This window comes from Eretmochelys imbricata, chromosome 4 (assembly GCF_965152235.1).
Source record: "Eretmochelys imbricata isolate rEreImb1 chromosome 4, rEreImb1.hap1, whole genome shotgun sequence".
In the NCBI taxonomy this organism is placed as follows: domain Eukaryota; kingdom Metazoa; phylum Chordata; order Testudines; family Cheloniidae; genus Eretmochelys; species Eretmochelys imbricata.
Genome location: NC_135575.1, coordinates 11,548,628 through 11,566,641, shown reverse-complemented (window position 1 = coordinate 11,566,641; position 18,014 = coordinate 11,548,628).

Here is an 18,014-nt window from a genome sequence, read left to right as displayed (position 1 = left end):
GGCCAAGGTTTTCCAGAAGTGACTAGTGATTTGAGGTATCCAACTTAACAACTTGGATGGGTCCGATTTGCAGAGGCTGGATGCTCAGTCCTTTCCTTTTTAAAATTGTCGCAAGTTGCACACCCCGAAATTAAGGTTTCTAAATTCATGCCACTTTTGAAAATCTTGGCAATTTATGCGGAATGAAATTCAGCTGGCAGCTGGAAAAGTAGCTCCTAACCTTGTGTCAGTCAACGCTGTTGCCATGAGTTGTGAGTACACCTGTGACTGACTTTTGGAATAAACTCGGAAACTAGTTCCATCCCTTTCTCCCCTGCAAAAGGAACTTTCCTTTATCATCATGTAGAAGCAGTGATTTCCCTCTGCAGTACATTTGCAGAAAATCCACTTGTTTCATTAAGCTTTCTGCTGTGAGCCCTCTGTTCATTCATTTTAATAGACAGATATACAAGTACAGTGTCTGCCGGTATTACATTACATGTCAGCAGGTTGTTGACTTCTTAACCAGACTACCAGTTGCAGTGGGTTTAGCAAGGGGCTAGTCAGGCCGAGTTAAAGGTGGCAAATCCAGTCTGTCTTTAGATCATGTGACGACAGCCTCATGTTTTTATTGAGCTGGGGAATCAAGCCACAGTAGTTTTCCCCTGAAGGGATGCCCTCATGCATAGGACTGGAGAAGATTTCAGATTACATCTGTAGAAAGAAAATCCTAGCTCTCCACTCCAGTAACCCTTAACAGCAACAAGCCATCTCACTTATCCTGGCCTTAATATTCACTGCATCCAGCTGTGAGAAATAGATAAACAGCAGTAGCTGAACACTCCTCCCAAAGAATGCAAGTGAAAAAAATCAATATTGCCACCTGCACCATCATTAGGTTTCAGAGTTAACAGATTCATTGGAACTGTTCTTTTCAAGTTGTCTATAGGCTCAGTTATTATATTACTGTATCACCTACTGTACTACGAGTCCTACAAACACAGCAAGAAATCATCCCTACCACAAAGAGTTCACAATAGCACACAAGACAAAAGCATGAAGTGACTTGCCCAAAGTCACACACAGCAGATCAATAGCAGAGCCAGGAGTAGAAGCCAGTGTTACATTCACTGGACCACATGGCCTCTCAGGAAGACACTCCTGCTTTGGTACCATACCAAGACCAGACTGTCTCTACAACTTATTTTAATTCTATTTTATTCTTAAATATTAATGAAGTTCTCTCTTCCCCTTTTCACTAAAGTACAAAAAGAAGATTTGTTTTTCTCTCTTTTTAACTTCAAGAACTGTTTTGGGGGAAAAAGTTGCCTAGTTGTGATCCCATTATTTAGGTCTCTGAATCAGGCTATAACCCAGCTCTCACTTAGACTGTAAGGTCTATGGGGCAGAGACCATCTTTGTTTTGCATTTGTACAGCACCTAGCACAATGGGATCCTAGTCCATGACTGGGGAGTCTAGATGCTATAGCAACACAAATAACAACCATGGGCTTCTAAGGCAAGAAACACTCAGCAGGGTCAAAGACAAGTGAATAACGCATATGCTGAAGAGTAGTTTTGAATCAGGCCAAGTCCTTCATGCAGTGACTGTACGCTTCTGTTGTCAATCATTTAAGCATGTCCCACTCAGCCATCATCCCCCCCAGTCGTGACTCAATAGTCCAAGAATATAAACAAAAAGCTTCAATTACCCTAGTCAGTGCTAATGTCATAGAGGAATTAACACCAATGGCCAAGTTTTTCTGTTTGTTTGTTTTAAGTCTACGCCTCTTATCTCACTGGTCTTTGATCTGATCTAAGAGCCAGGCGGGCACTCATCACATTTACTATTCAATACTGGAAAATTGCCACCCTCTCGTTCATTTAATGGTGACAATTAGCAATCACACAGTAGCTATACAGGAAGAAAAAGAAACATAATTGCTCCATAATGCCGCAGAGAGAGACAAAGAGGATAATTAGCATGATAACACGGCTTCTGAGTATCTGAGAGAACCTGATTGGTCACTAAGTATCCCAAGCCATGCCACTGTCAGACAGCAATCCACACGATAGTCCTTTGTGTATGAAATGCCAAAGAAACGTATTATTATTTGTATCACACACAGACCTCAACCAGGATATTGCATTCACTGTGCTAGAATCATGCAGAACAGGAGCCAGCCCCTGTCCGCCAAGAGGTCACAATTTAAAGAAACATAGGAAGCATTATCCCTCCTGTTTTGCAGATGGGAAACTGAGGCACAGAATGAATAAGCAACTTGCCTAAGTCATAGAGAAAGCCTCTAGCAGGGATGAGGATTGAATCCAGATCTCTGGGTACTTTAAATCTGCCCTAAGAGAAAGAAAGAAAAGGTGGGGGAAGTCATATCTTGTATTGAACCAACTCCTGCTGGTGAGAGAGGCAAGCTCTTCTTCAGGTCTGGGAAAGTTACTCTCAGCTTCACAGAAAATGCAAGGATGAACAGATAGTTTAGCATAAGTAGTTAGCACATGTTGTAAGGGACCATTAAAGGCAGAGTGGCCCATTAACATCTCTGCAGTCACAGGACAAACAGAGGTGCTTAGTGGGTTACAGTTTGTTGTAATAAGCCAAAAATCCAGTGTTTCTGTTCAGTCCATGATTGCTGGTGTCTACTAGAGTTATTACCTCACCCACCTAGTCTCTCTAATATCCTGGGGCCATAACTAAACTACAGAGTTAAGTGGACAATCATAAAACGCGGTAATTACATTGCTTGTAAATGTTTGCACAGCACTCCTTATGTCGGTGGAGCACGTCCGACAGAGAGCAGTGCACCGTGGGTAGTTATCCCATTGTGCATATCGCCATCTTCTCCCTCTAGGAGCTTTGGGAATGGATTGCAGTGCATCATCGGGGCGGAATCAGCTCCACCATTGCATCGACTAAGTATCCTTCACCCAGTGTAGGTGTAATTCTAGCAAGGAAAAAGAGCAACCAGGTGTTTCTGGCAAGATCAGGCAGCCTGTCCTATTTATTGCTCATAGTTCCATTAGGCTGTAGTGGTGGTGGGTTTTTATTTGTTTGTTTTTTACTGTTACTATTTCTTCTGTAATTTTTATTAGGGAAAGCTTGAAAACATGACCTAACCGTAGCCTAAAAGCTCAAAACAGATGGTGAATTTCTCTCCCCACCCCACCCCCACAAAAAATCTCAATTTATAAGCCACTCTCAATTTTGAGGGTCCTGAGTAATGATTTTTCAAACAGTTTGCATTATAACAATCTTCCGATTCTAACTACTGCTTTCAGATGTTCACAACTTTGGAAAAGATTCCTGTTTACTCAAAAAGAACAGGAGTACTTGTGGCACCTTAGAGACTAACAAATTTATTTGAGCATAAGCTTTCGCGAGCTACATGAATCCGCTGAAGTGAGCTGTAGCTCACGAAAGCTTATGCTCAAATAAATTTGTTAGTCTCTAAGGTGCCATATGTACTCCTTTTCTTTTTTGCGGATACAGACTAACACAGCTGCTACTCTGATTCCTGTTTACTGAATTTTTCCATGCTTCGCCTTTCTTCCAAGGTTAAGTGTTTTTGGACAGTTTGAGCAAGATCCCCTTAGACTGCAAGTTCTTTGCTTCTGCTTTGTGTTTGTACAACACCTAGCACTCTGGGCTCCTGGCTGCTACCACAGTACACACTCTAAAACCTTCAAAAACAAACAAACAACAAAACCTTGTGTAAATATTAATCAACAACCTCCATCAAAATAACCTTGCAGGGATTGCTATACTGGATCAGGTCCATCTAGCCTAGATCCTATCTCTGACAGTATCCAATACCACATGCTTTATAGGAAGGTGCAAAATATTGGCTGGGATGATTTAGTCGGGGATCAGTCCTGCTTTGAGCAGGGGGTTGGACTAGATGACCTCCTGAGGTCCCTTCCAACCCTGATATTCTATGATTCTATGATTTAATGAGAGGTAAATGGGATGACCTGGGGCAAGGGTCTATACTCTGGATATGATGGAAGCCACTTCAAGACTGAATGTGCAGCAGAACCCCTAGTTTCCGCACGTATGACTTGGGGAAACTATAGGTCAATTAGCGTGATATCGATCATGGGCAAAAAAAAGAGAAAAAGTCACAGAAAGTGGATATGGGATGCAATTGGTAAAGAATTAATAGACGGTTGTGTAATTAATGGCAAAAACAGTTTTATAAAAAGTAGATCTTGCCAAACAAACTTATGGCGATTGATGAAATCACAAGTTTGGTTAAGAAAGGTTACTATGTTGACATAATATATTTAGACTTCTGAAGGACATTTGACTTAGTCCTCCATAATGTTCTGCTAAAAAACCTGAGCACTACACAAAAATCAATGTAGCCCATACTAAATGGATTAGAAACTGATTAGCTAATAGATAGCAAAAAGGAATGAAGAAGGAGGAATCATCATCCAGTGGGGTTGCTTATAGTGGGGACCTGCAGGGATCTGTTCTTGACCCAGTGGAATTCAGTCTTTCTAGCATTAGGAAAATTTACACCAGTACAAAAATTGGTGAACTGATAAATAATGATGGATACAGCCAACTATACAGACCAACCTGGATCACTTGGTAAGGTGGGCTTGTTCTAACGTGTTTCAATACAACCAAATGCAAAGTCATATATCCAGGAACCAAGACCAATAAAGCATGAACCTCTAAAATGGGGGCTGTATCCTGGAATGCAGTGATCCTGCAAAGGACTTAAGTGGTTGTGGCAGATAGCCAAGTAAACATGGACTTCCAATGCAAAGTTAAGAGGATGAACACTACTACCCTTGGATTTATCAGATGGGAAAAACAAGTAGGAGTAAGGAGAGTATATTAGTGAGACTGAATTATTCTGGAATACTGTGTCCAGTTCAGGTGTCCACACTTCTAGAAGGATGCTGAAAAATTGGAAAGGATTTGGAAGAGAGCTACAAAAACAAGCCACAGTCTGGAAAACCTGCTTTATAGTGAGAGACTAAAGAAGCTCAATCAATTTAGATGATCAAAGGGACTAGATGACCTCCTGAGGTCCCTTCCAACCCTGATATTCTATGATAAGATGAAGAGGTGACTTGACCATAGTTTACAAGTAACTACATGGGGAAAAGACTTCTGATAGTAGATGGCTCTTTAATCCAGCAGAAATAGACACAACAAGATCCAATGGTTTGAAGTGGAAGCTAGACAAATTCAGTCTAGAAATAAAGGTATAATTTTTTTAACAGTATAGTAATTAACCATAGAAACAGCTTACGTTAGGATGTGGTAATTCACGGTCATTCAAAATGTTTAAATTAAGACTTGATGTCTTTCTAAAAGATATATTATAACTCAAACAGAAGTTATAGATTAATGTAGAAAGTATTGGCTGAGGTTCTTTGCCCTATTTTATGGAAGAGATCAGACTAGAGGATCATAATAGTCTCTTCTGACCTTAAAAACCCATGAATCCTTGGAATCCTGCAGTCGACAGTTATGGAATAAAATATCCCAAAGGAAAGTTTCTGTCTAGCCCCCATTAGTTAGATCTTTAGGGCATGACCCAACTTCTAGTTCCCTTCCAAAACTCTTGACTTTTTAATGACAGGTTTCAGAGTAGCAGCCGTGTTAGTTTGTATTCACAAAAAGAAAAGGAGTACTTGTGGCATCTTAGAGACTGACCAATTTATTTGAGCATAAGCTTTCGTGAACTACAGCTCACTTCATCGGATGCATTCAGTGTGAATAAATGGACACAAATCAGATGTCAAGAATTATAACATTCATAAACCAGTCGGAGAACACTTCAATCTCTCTGGTCACGCAATTACAGACATGAAGGTCGCTATCTTAAAACAAAAAAACTTCAAAACCAGACTCCAGCGAGAAACTGCTGAATTGGAATTCATTTGCAAATTGGATACTATTAATTTAGGCTTAAATAGAGACTGGGAGTGGCTAAGTCATTATGCAAGGTAGCCTATTTCCCCTTGTTTTTTCCAACCCCCTCCCCCCCCCCCCCCCGCGACGTTCTGGTTAAACTTGGATTTATGCTGGAAATGGCCCACCTTGATTATCATACACATTGTAAGGAGAGTGGTCAGTTTGGATGAGCTATTACCAGTAGGAGAGTGAGTTTGTGTGGGGGGGGGGGGTGAGAAAACCTGGATTTGTGCTGGAAATGGCCCACCTTGATTATCATGCACATTGTAGGGAGAGTGGTCACTTTGGATGAACTATTACCAGCAGGAGAGTGAGTTTGTGTGTGTGGTTTTTGGAAAAGGGGGGAGGGGTGAGAAAACCTGGATTTGTGCTGGAAATGGCCCACCTTGATTATCATACACATTGTAAAGAGAGTGGTCACCCTGGATGGGCTGTTACCAGCAGGAGAGTGAGTTTGTGTGTGGGGGAGCGGAGGGTGAGAAAACCTGGATTTGTGCTGAAAATGGCCCAACTTGATTATCATACACATTGTAAGGTGAGTGATCACTTTAGATAAGCTATTACCAGCAGGAGAGTGGGGTGGAAGGAGGTATTGTTTCATGGTCTCTGTGTATATAATGTCTTCTGCAGTTTCCACAGTATGCATCCGATGAAGTGAGCTGTAGCTCACAAAAGCTTATGCTCAAATAAATTGGTTAGTCTCTAAGGTGCCACAAGTACTCCTTTTCTTTTTGCGAATACAGACTAACCCGGCTGTTACTCTGAAACCTATAAAATGGGTATGAGAATATTGTTATGCTAAATAATGGTAATGGCTGCCATCAGGCAAGTCTGGGATTCCAAGCCAGTCACAGACCTTGTGAAAGCTCATGGGTGCCGGGCACTCCCTTTCAGACTCAACAGAAGGAACAATGCCTTTATGTAATCAAGACAGCTGTAGAGGAGGACTCCGCAAGATGCTAAGCTGCATGGCATCTAAACTGTGTGGATTCCAGAGTTTCCCTTCTTGCAAACACAGGACTGCAACTTGTGTGTGTTGGAGGAGAAATGCAAAAGGAGTTGTGTGCGTGTCACCCTGAGGGTAAGCAGAGAGCCAGCTTTTGGGCACAGAGCTCACTGTAGCAACAGACTTGGGGATTTCAGAAAAAGGAACCAGACTGCTGTCTGTTTTTACTAGAACTGGTTGAAACTTTTACAACTGAACAGTATTACACCAGAAAGTGCAGTTTCATTGAAATTAAAATATTTCCTGGGAACATGTCACTTACAACTACATTTTCAATGAAAAAATTTCAAAATAATTCATTGACTTTTTTTTTTTACATTGAAGCATTTCATTTTGACTTTCATTTGTTTAATTTCATTTGAATTTAGATTAGAATCTTCATTTATATACAGATACACTGAATATTAAATTACAGTGTTTTGATGTTAACTAAATGAAATAGTTTTACCATCAAAGCAAAAATGTTTTGAAGTTTCCAAATGAAATTTTTACAGAATTTCCATTATACTTTTCATTATTTTAACTTTGTAATCACTATTCCAGATGGACATTTATTACCAAATGTCAATTTTCCATGGAACTGAAATTCCATTTTCCAACCAGCTCTGGTTTTCACTGTATTCTGGCAACAGGGCCTTTTTTTATTTACAAAATGTGCACAAAGATTACCCCAAGAATCTTCTTGAATCATATAATTGATTTCCTATCTTAGTGGAAACAGCCATGCAATGTCTCAAATACTGTCAAACTGCTCATTTCAAAATGGGCAAAAATGCTTACTCGCTTTACAATGCAGACTCAAACTCAATTCATTACTCCTTTTAAAGTGCTTTGAAAGCCTTGTCTGGATGATGGTACATAAGTGGATGTACAAAACCTCAGAGCAATAGATTTGGCTGTATTTCCTGTGAGAGGTGGTAGGGAATGGATTTTTTTCCCTGAAAAAAAAAAAAATCTAGTTTTTGCAAAAAGTGTTCAGGTTTCATCAAATACCAACACATTTTGGTCATTTCATCAAAAATATGGAAGGGTTTTTTTTTTTTTTAAAAAAAATTGGACTCTTGTGAAACTATTTATTTAATCAAAAACTATTTTCCATTGAACAATTGATTTGACATAAAATTTCCAGTCACCCTTATGTGTTATGCATTTGTGTCACTGCGTCTGTTACCAGCTCTGGTCCAGTACTTTCATTCATGCTTCACCCTGACCATAGGCAGTGCTACACCACAATGTGTGTGCACTGGCTTTTTCTGAGGCTGACTACATCTGACCCTGTCTGTCTTTCCAACAAGCTTGAATGGATTCCAGAGTCCAGCCCCTTTTCTTCTTTTCAGAAAGTTTTGCAGTATTTACCCTGGTAACAGTCCTTAAACCTAGGTCATCTTAGACAAAGCAATGCTTATGAGAAACCCAGCTGAGTATCATAGGCCTAGATTGGGCTTACAAGTATTAGACTGTCTACCCTCTATCAAGGAAAGACCTTTATGTGATCTCTCCTTGGATGTTCATAGATCCACTTGGCCAGGGTCCTGTACTGGAGTCGGTCCCTGTCTTACGTTGCTCTGTGACAGTCTCTTTCAAGCCACCTCGCTCGCTCTCATTGGCTAGTTTTCAGAAATAAAACCTTTTGGCAGAGTGGTGATACCCATCAAATCCATTTGGTTAGTGACTTCTATTTAGCCCGTGAATCGCCTCCTGTTTGTACCTCCTTTCTTAGTGGAAGCTCAGATTTATGTAAACTAGAGGCCCAAAGTTAGGATCCTAGGGTGGAATTTTCAAAAGTGCCTAATTTAGGAACATGAGTCCCACCGACTTTCATTTAGACTCTTCAAGACCTGATTTTCAAAACTGCTGAGCGCCCAGTCTTACACTGTAGCAAGTGGGAACCTGTTGGGTGCTCAGCACATTTGAGAATCAGGTGAGTTACATCTCAAGTTGCAGTGGGGGGAGGTCTAGGTTGGATATTAGGAAACACGATTTCACTAGGAGGGTGGTGAAGCACTGGAATGCGTTACCTAGGGAGGTGGTGGAATCTCATCCTTAAAAACCTCTAAGGCCCGGCTTGACAAAGCCCTGGCTGGGATGATTTAGTTGGGAATTGGTCCTGCTTTGATCAGGGGGTTGGACTAAATGACCTCCTGAGGTCCCTTCCAACCCTGATATTCTATGATTCTGTGACTCTGAAACATGGACTTGGATGCCAAATTTGTAGGCCTTTATTTCAACGCCTCAGCTGGAATCTTTAGCTACAAGTTTAACAACTTTCCTTTAGCACTATTGGGACTGTCTGCTTAACATCTCAGATGGGATTTTCACCCGTGCACATATTGTGTTAGCTGCATACTCCAATCTTCTCCAGTCCAAGTTTATATCAACGCTATGTGGAAATAGCGAAGCACCACACAAAATTGCTCCTCACTCATCTTAATAGCATTTGCTAAAATGGACAGTAACTCAGACTATTACTACATGTAGACACAATAATATGCAAATTAGTCGGACATAGCAACATCTTAATTACATTTAAAAAAATGCCAAGAACTGCAACAGTTAAGTGGTTAGATCCTCAGCAAGGACATGGAGGGGGACTGCAGTTGGGGTCACACTCATATTAACTTTGTAGTGAAGACGAGCCCCTTAGCAGGTGTTAGATCAAACTAGCTAACGTGATCCAGCATCACACCTAGCCTACACAAACCCTAAATGGAATGTCAGGTTTTAGAATAGGCTAACGCCTCTCTCATTTAGATGAAAGGTCCCATTCATTCCACAGAGAGTTTCAGCAGCATTTGATTCCCATCCTACTGGCAGTCCGGCACCACCACATATCCACCAGAAAGCAGCTTGACCTCCTTCCACTCTTCTCCCTCCACTGACCCAATCAAACTGGTTGGGACAGATCTTGTAATCAGAATAAATAATTATCAGCTTTACAGCTTTTCTTACTTGGAACATGAATTTTTAATCACTTAAGTGGAACTCGCCATAATGAGTGAACATATGCCTGCCTTTTGGGGGGGGGAGGGGAGAAATAATTATCGGAATCATTTCTCCCAACAAGATTGACTTTAGTAAAATAAAATAAAAATAAAATAAATAAGAAAATAATACACCAGCTCTGGTCTTGTAAGGATTCATAGATATTAAGGTCAGAAGGGACCATTATGATCATCTAGTCTGACCTTCTGCACAATGCAGGCCACTCACCCACCCACTCCTATGATAAACCTCTCACCTATGTCTGAGCTATTGAAGTCCTCAAATCATGGTTTAAAGACTTCAAGGTGCAGAGAATCCTCCAGCAAGCGACCTGTGCCCCATTCCACAGAGGAAGGGAGCCATCTTAGCCAGCCACACAGGGTCAGGTGTTGCATGTCCTTTTGCCTACAGAGTTGAGTGCAAGGAGTTACTGAGTTTACTACAGGTAACACGCTTTCCCGTTTGCCTGATTCATTGATTGATTCATTTAATCAATCTATAGAAAGGCATAGGATGTATTGGTGCTGTGTGTTCTGCAATGGTTTTTGATGGAATCCACTGTACTAAACCTTATGCCCCTAAGAGACTTTTATAGTGGTCATGAAAGGAAGATTCAGCTGTCAAGTTCCAGCTTCCTTCCCTCACTATCTGTGGTAAGGTCAGGGGCTTGATTCTGAAGTTTTGCCTTACGTGGATTCTTTGCTGCTTTAAACCCATGACAACAATCCCTTTCTCTACCCTCTGAGCAATTAGAACGGCTTCTACTGCTCTGGCATTGTTGCATATGGTTCCAAGCAGCCACTTAGCTTCCACTGTACAGCTGATTTATACAAACACGTCATTGTCTGTCCTTTGTCAGCCATCCCAAATTGGGTGTCAGTCCGTTGTTTAAACGTTGCCACCCTTTTGTCTGTGCTAGCAAACGCCACGCTGATGAATTTGCTTCTGCTCAGCCCTTTATTAATTCTTGCATGCTAGAAAAGTTCTCACAGTTTCACACCTTCCCGTTCATTCATTATTGCTTGAAGTGACACATCCCAAGTGTTCTTTTACACAGGAGAAGCAGTTTTAGTCTGACAAGGTCTTCTTTTTATCAAGCACCAATGGTTTTCTCTCTCTCTCTCTCTCTTTTTTTTTTTAAAAAAGCATTCTAATTTCAACCATTATCATGGCCTGTGGTTAGACGACATTATATTGCTAATGGATCCACAGTGGAATATGACACAAGGTTGTGTCGTCTACTGGGACTTAGAGACATATAATACACATGTTTATTTCAACTCTAAAAGGCTATACTAATGGTTTCAGCACTTTTGTGTTAAGTAATTGACTTTGCCCCCCTTAGGTAGGGAATAGGTGTGTAACGCAATCCATGTTTTCCTGGGATAATGGGTTCTCTTTTCCTCCATCAGAGCTAGGATGAAATTCCAGATTAGATGCCTGTGTTAGGAAAAAAAAAAAAAAAAGAGAGGTTAGATTTGCCTTTAGGTTTGTGTTTGTTTTATTCTTCCAGGAATTTCCAAAAAGAGTTTTTCCTATTTTCCCCCACACAATACTAGTCTCCCTTTGTAGGATTGTGTCGGAGGATAAAGCCACAATGAGAATGCTTGGATTCCTGCAGAGATTGAATCGCCTCTTTATGAAAGCTACTGTAATGTATGAAAGCTCATTACATTGGTGTGATAGCTATTTCAGATAGTAATGCTGCCCATGGTTCATTCTACAATAGCTCAGTGGGAAACACTTCCCATGAATAATTAGGTTACATGCTACTTCTTGCAATGTACTGGGTTAAACCAGCACAGTATAAAAGTACAATGCCATTTCAGACCCAGGGTCTTCCTTGAGGACGGGCAGGCATACCAACGTCAGCATGCCCACAGGTTTCCGCGTTCAGCAGACACCTGAGGATACCATCACAGATATCTTACAAGATGTGACCAAAATCGACTCCTCCCTACTGGTACCATGGCAGAAGATCAACACCTTGAACACCTTCCTGATCCCTCCCCCGTATCTCATTTGTCCTGAGGTGATCTGCAGTGGCAAAGGTACCTCTTTACAAGGCAGACAGCACCATCAGGCAGCTAGGGAAGAAGTGGATGTTTCTTCCCAAGAGAGCCAGCAATGAACTGGTGTACATCTCGCACAGGCAGGGCAGCACCAATGTCCCTCAAATAGGTGATCTGTGCGACACTGCCATGATCACTCACACCTTCCGACGTGGCCGGACACCACAGGGAGGGACATCCCAGAAAGTGCTATGTCATCAAGAAGCAAATCGCCAGGACCCCCTCCAAACCAAGATGTCACCACCTACCTGAGCGACTTGCTGGAAAGCAAATTTGGAAGAGATGGGGGAGACTTCACTTCGCTCTGGGCTCTTGCCCGCAATGCTATGTGACGACTGGAGAAGTGTATCGGCTACCGCCAGATGTGGTGCAAGGAACGCCAGGAGCTGGGAGTCCTGGTGCCATAGGTGAAGAATGCAGAGTCCTCACGATCCTCACTCCAAGAGCTAGAACCATGCTGGAGAGGACCCTGAAAGAAGCCATCCGCTGCCAATACAGGGAAAACCTGAGACAGAAGCAAGGTATTCGAGGTGATGTGCAAGCGGCAAGCCACCAACCACTTTCTCCTAGGGGCAGCTTCACCCGATTTCTGACTGGAGGTTCATCCACGGGGCCCGGCTCAACTGCGTTCTGCTGAACGGAGTCATCTGCCATGGAAATTGGGACAAGTGATGCAGGAAGCGCGGCTATGCCAACAAGACCCTACCTCATGTCCTGTGTAGCTGTAAGTCCCATTCCAGAGCCTGGCAGCTGCGACACAATGCCATCCAAGATCGACTGGTCAGAGTCATCCCACCACCCGTGGGGAATGTTGCCGTGAACTCCGCCATCACTGGAACAGATACCCAGCTGCAATCAGACATCATCAATCATCATAATCAATGAGGAACAGAAGAAGATCATGGTGGACATCACAGTTCCCTTTGAAAAGAGGACCCCGGCCTTTCACGATGCCCGATCTCAAAATCTGGAGAAATAGGCCCCTCTGGCCAATACCTGGAGAGCTAGGGGCTACGAGGTTCAAACTCATGTGCTGATCGTCGGAGCCCTGGGTGCATGGGACCCCAGTAACGAGTGAGTGTTGCAGGAATGCGGAATCAGTCAACCCTATGCTCAGCTGATGCGACAACTCATGGTGCCGGATGCCATCAGGTAGTCGAGGGACATTGACCTAGAACACATCACCAGACATTGGCAATACCAGGAGGGATGAGCTGGAGTGCCGCTGAGAAATGCAGTGGGGAAAATAAGTGAAATTCTTCCCTGATGGATTGTGTTTTCTAAAAATGGACAGCCTACTCTAAATTCTCAATTACTGAGGGACAATCTTCACTCGTTGATATATGCGCTTTCCACAACCAACTCTCTGTATAACTTTTCATGAGTGATGTACTCGAATACTTGGATGCTAATATCTAAAACTGTATTGTTAAATTTATTCACCTAAATTTGGGTTATTGCTGATTATGCACTATCTGTATCTTATGACTTTTAAAACAAACTCTGTATTTGTGGATAATCTAAGCACTATACCCAGATGTACAGACACTATATCCTTAACCTGTGTATTATATACTTAAACATTAGCTTTAATTAATTTTTTTTTATTTGTTCTTATATAAAAAATAATGAACAATCCCAAACAAGAAGTGGGTAGCTGATGACACCTATCCATTGTTCCAGGGTAGGGAGTGTGAAAATCCTGAGACTAGATGCATTTTAACCCAGGTTAATAAGGAATCTAAAAATCAAATGCCTTTTTAAATTAGCCTTATGCCATAAGTGTAACCTTTGACTTGTGACACTTACTCAACATCCCAGCAGGCTCTGTTGATTGAAATGCAGAGCTGGCCAGAAAACATTTGCAAGAAAATCCAACCCCACCCCCTGGAACTAGACCTGACTGGAAAGCAAAGCTTCCCCCTTGCAAACAATATTCTACTTTCGGGAGGGGGGGGGAGAGAGAAGAGGGAGAATTCATTCCACGCCAAGATGAACAGCAAAGAGATGAGTGGGACGGAAGAATTCCCTTGTGGGAGACCCAAAACAGATTTTTCTGGTTTCAGAGTAACAGCCGTGTTAAGAGAGGAAGCATGTGGAGGAGGAGAAGGAAAAAGAGAGGAAGCATGTGGAGGAGGTGGAGAGGATAAAGGCCCAGCAGAATATACCAACAAACCCTAGCAATCCTTCTCCAGGTACCACTTCCCATCCCAGAAAGTTCCCCACCTACAAGGCAGGTGATGATACTGAGGCCTTCTTAGAAAACTTCGAAAGGGCCTGCCTTGGGTACAACATCTCTACTGACCAATACATGGTAGAGCTGAGGCCGCAGCTCAGTGGACCCTTAGCTGAGGTGGCAGCTGAAATGCCCAAAGAACACATGAACAAGTATGAACTGTTTAAATCCAAGGCGAGAGTCAGAATGGGGATAACCCCCGAGCAGTCTCGTCGGAGGTTCAGAGCCCTAAGGTGGAAACCAGACATGTCATTTACCCGACATGCCTACCACATTGTGAAACATTGGGATGCCTGGATATCAGGAGCAAGTGTTGAATCTCCAGTAAATTTGCCCTTCCTAATGCAAATGGAACAATTCTTAGAGGGTGTTCCTGAGGAAATAGAAAGATACATCCTAGATGGGAAACCCAAAACTGTAATTGAGGCACGAGAGATTGGAGCCAGATGGGTGGAGGTGGCAGAGAAGAAGAAAACTGGTCGCAGTTGGAGCGGAGACCAGAAGGGACCACCCCAGACCACACCCTATTACCGGGGGCCACCCAAGGCCCCACCTACCTCCCAAAGAATCCTCCAGACCCCTTATCGTCCTGCCACCCCGTTCTCCAGCAACCCTCCTCGCCCCAGTGACCCGTCAGCTAGACGATGATTTAAATGTAACGAGCTGGGGCATGTAAAGGCCAACTGCCCCAAGAACCCCAACAGATTACAGTTCATTGCACCGGAATCACACCAGAGGTCCACAGGCCCAGATACCTCCCAGATACCCTTGGAGCGGAGGGAAACTGTGAGTGTGGGCGGGAAGAAGGTCACCGCGTGGAGGGACACCGGAGCACAAGTGTCAGCTATCCATGCTTCCTTAGTGGACCCCAATTTAATCAACCCAGAGATCCAAGTGACGATTCAACCCTTCAAGTCCAACTCTTTCAATTTGCCTACAGCCAAGTTGCCTGTCCAGTACAAGGGCTGGTCAGGAATGTGGACTTTTGCAGTCTATGATGATTATCCCATCCCCATGCTGTTGGGGGAAGACTTGGCCAATCATGTGAAGCAGGCCAAGAGGGTGGGAATGGTCACCCGCAGCCAGGCTAAACAAGCCGTGAGGCCTAGCTCTGTTCCGGAAACTTCTATCAGGACCCAGTCAGAGGTGATGGACCCGGACCCCAGGCCAATGTCTGCAACAGCAGTAGTGGATCCAGTCCCAGAGACCCAGACGGAACCCGTCCCAGAACCGGAACCAGCCAAACAACCAACACCAGACCCCGTGCCAGCACTGAATCCAGTACTTGCAACCTCAATACCAGAGGGCCCCACTGAACCTGAACTGGCAGCAGCCGATAACCCTACACAAGAGGCTCAGCCGGAGCCTGAATCCCAACATAGTGCACCAGCGGAGAGCGGTTCACAGTCAACAGAAACAGCTCCATCCCCTATATCGCTTCCAGAGGGACCAAGCCTAGGTCCACAATCCAATGAGGAACTGATGTCCCCAGCATCAAGGGCACAGTTCCAGACCGAACAGGAAGCAGATGAAAGCCTCCAGAGAGCTTGGACGGCGGCACGGAGCAACCCACCGCCTCTCAGCTCTTCTAATCGATCCAGGTTTGTTGTAGAAAGAGGACTTTTATACAAGGAAACTCTTTCTGGGGGACACCAGGAAGACTGGCATCCTCAGAGACAGTTGGTAGTTCCAACTAAATACCGGGCCAAGCTCTTGAGCTTAGCCCATGATCACCCTAGTGGCCATGCTGGGGTGAACAGGACCAAAGACCGTTTAGGGGGATCATTCCACTGGGAGGGAATGGGCAAGGATGTTTCTACCTATGTCCAGTCTTGTGAGGTGTGCCAAAGAGTGGGAAAACCCCAAGACCAGGTCAAAGCCCCTCTCCAGCCACTCCCCATCATAGAAGTTCCATTTCAATGAGTAGCTGTGGATATTCTGGGTCCTTTTCCGAAAAAGACACCCAGAGGAAAGCAGTACATACTGACTTTCATGGATTTTGCCACCCGATGGCCGGAAGCAGTAGCTCTAAGCAACACCAGGGCTAAAAGTGTGTGCCAGGCACTAGCAGACATTTTTGCCAGGGTAGGTTGGCCCTCTGACATCCTCACCGATGCAGGGACTAATTTCCTGGCAGGAACTATGAAAAACCTTTGGGAAGCTCATGGGGTAAATCACTTGGTTGCCACTCCTTACCACCATCAAACAAATGGCATGGTGGAGAAGTTTAATGGAACTTTGGGGGCCATGATACGTAAATTCGTAAATGAGCACTCCAATGATTGGGACCTAGTGTTGCAGCAGTTGCTCTTTGCCTACAGAGCTGTACCACACCCCAGTTTAGGGTTTTCCCCATTTGAACTTGTATATGGCCGTGAGGTTAAGGGGCCATTGCAGTTGGTGAAGCAGCAATGGGAGGGATTTACACCTTCTCCAGGAACTAACATTCTGGACTTTGTAACCAACCTACAAAACACCCTCCGAACCTCTTTAGCCCTTGCTAGAGAAAACTTACAGGATGCTCAAAAAGAGCAAAAAGCCTGGTATGATAAACATGCCAGAGAGCGTTCCTTCAAAGTAGGAGACCAGGTCATGGTCTTAAGGGCGCTCCAGGCCCATAAAATGGAAGCATCGTGGGAAGGGCCATTCACGGTCCAGGAGCGCCTGGGAGCTGTTAATTATCTCATAGCATTCCCCACCTCCAACCGAAAGCCTAAGGTGTACTATATTAATTCTCTAAAGCCCTTTTATTCCAGAGAATTAAAGGTTTGTCAGTTTACAGCCCAGGGAGAAGATGATGCTGAGTGGCCTGAAGGTGTCTACTACGAAGGGAAATGTGGTGGTGGTGTGGAAGAGGTGAACCTCTCCATGACCCTTGGGCGTATGCAGCGACAGCAGATCCAGGAGCTGTGCACTAGCTACGCACCAACGTTCTCAGCCACCCCAGGACTGACTGAACGGGCATACCACTCCATTGACACAGGTAATGCTCACCCAATTAGGGTCCAACCTTACCGGGTGTCTCCTCAAGCTAAAACTGCTATAGAACGGGAGATCCAGGATATGTTACAGATGGGTGTAATCCGCCCCTCTGAAAGTGCATGGGCATCTCCAGTGGTTCTAGTTCCCAAACCAGATGGGGAAATACGTTTTTGCGTGGACTACCGTAAGCTAAATGCTGTAACTCGCCCAGACAACTATCCAATGCCCCGCACAGATGAACTATTAGAGAAACTGGGACAGGCCCAGTTCATCTCTACCTTGGACTTAACCAAGGGGTACTGGCAGGTACCGCTAGATGAATCTGCCAAGGAAAGGTCAGCCTTCATCACACATCTCGGGCTGTATGAATTTAATGTACTCCCTTTCGGGCTGCGAAATGCACCCGCCACTTTCCAAAGACTTGTAGACGACGTGGCCATATTTTCGGATTCCTGGGCAGACCACCTGGAACATCTACAAAAAGTCCTTGAGCGCATAAGGGAGGCAGGACTAACTGTTAAGGCTAAGAAGTGTCAAATAGGCCTAAACAGAGTGACTTACCTTGGACACCAGGTGGGTCAAGGAACTATCAGCCCCCTACAGGCCAAAGTGGATGCTATCCAAAAGTGGCCTGTCCCAAAGTCAAAGAAACAGGTTCAATCCTTCTTAGGCTTGGCCGGTTATTACAGACGATTTGTACCGCACTACAGCCAAATCGCTGCCCCACTGACAGACCTAACCAAAAAGAAACAGCCAAATGCTGTTCAGTGGACCGGAAAGTGTCAGAAGGCCTTTAACAAGCTT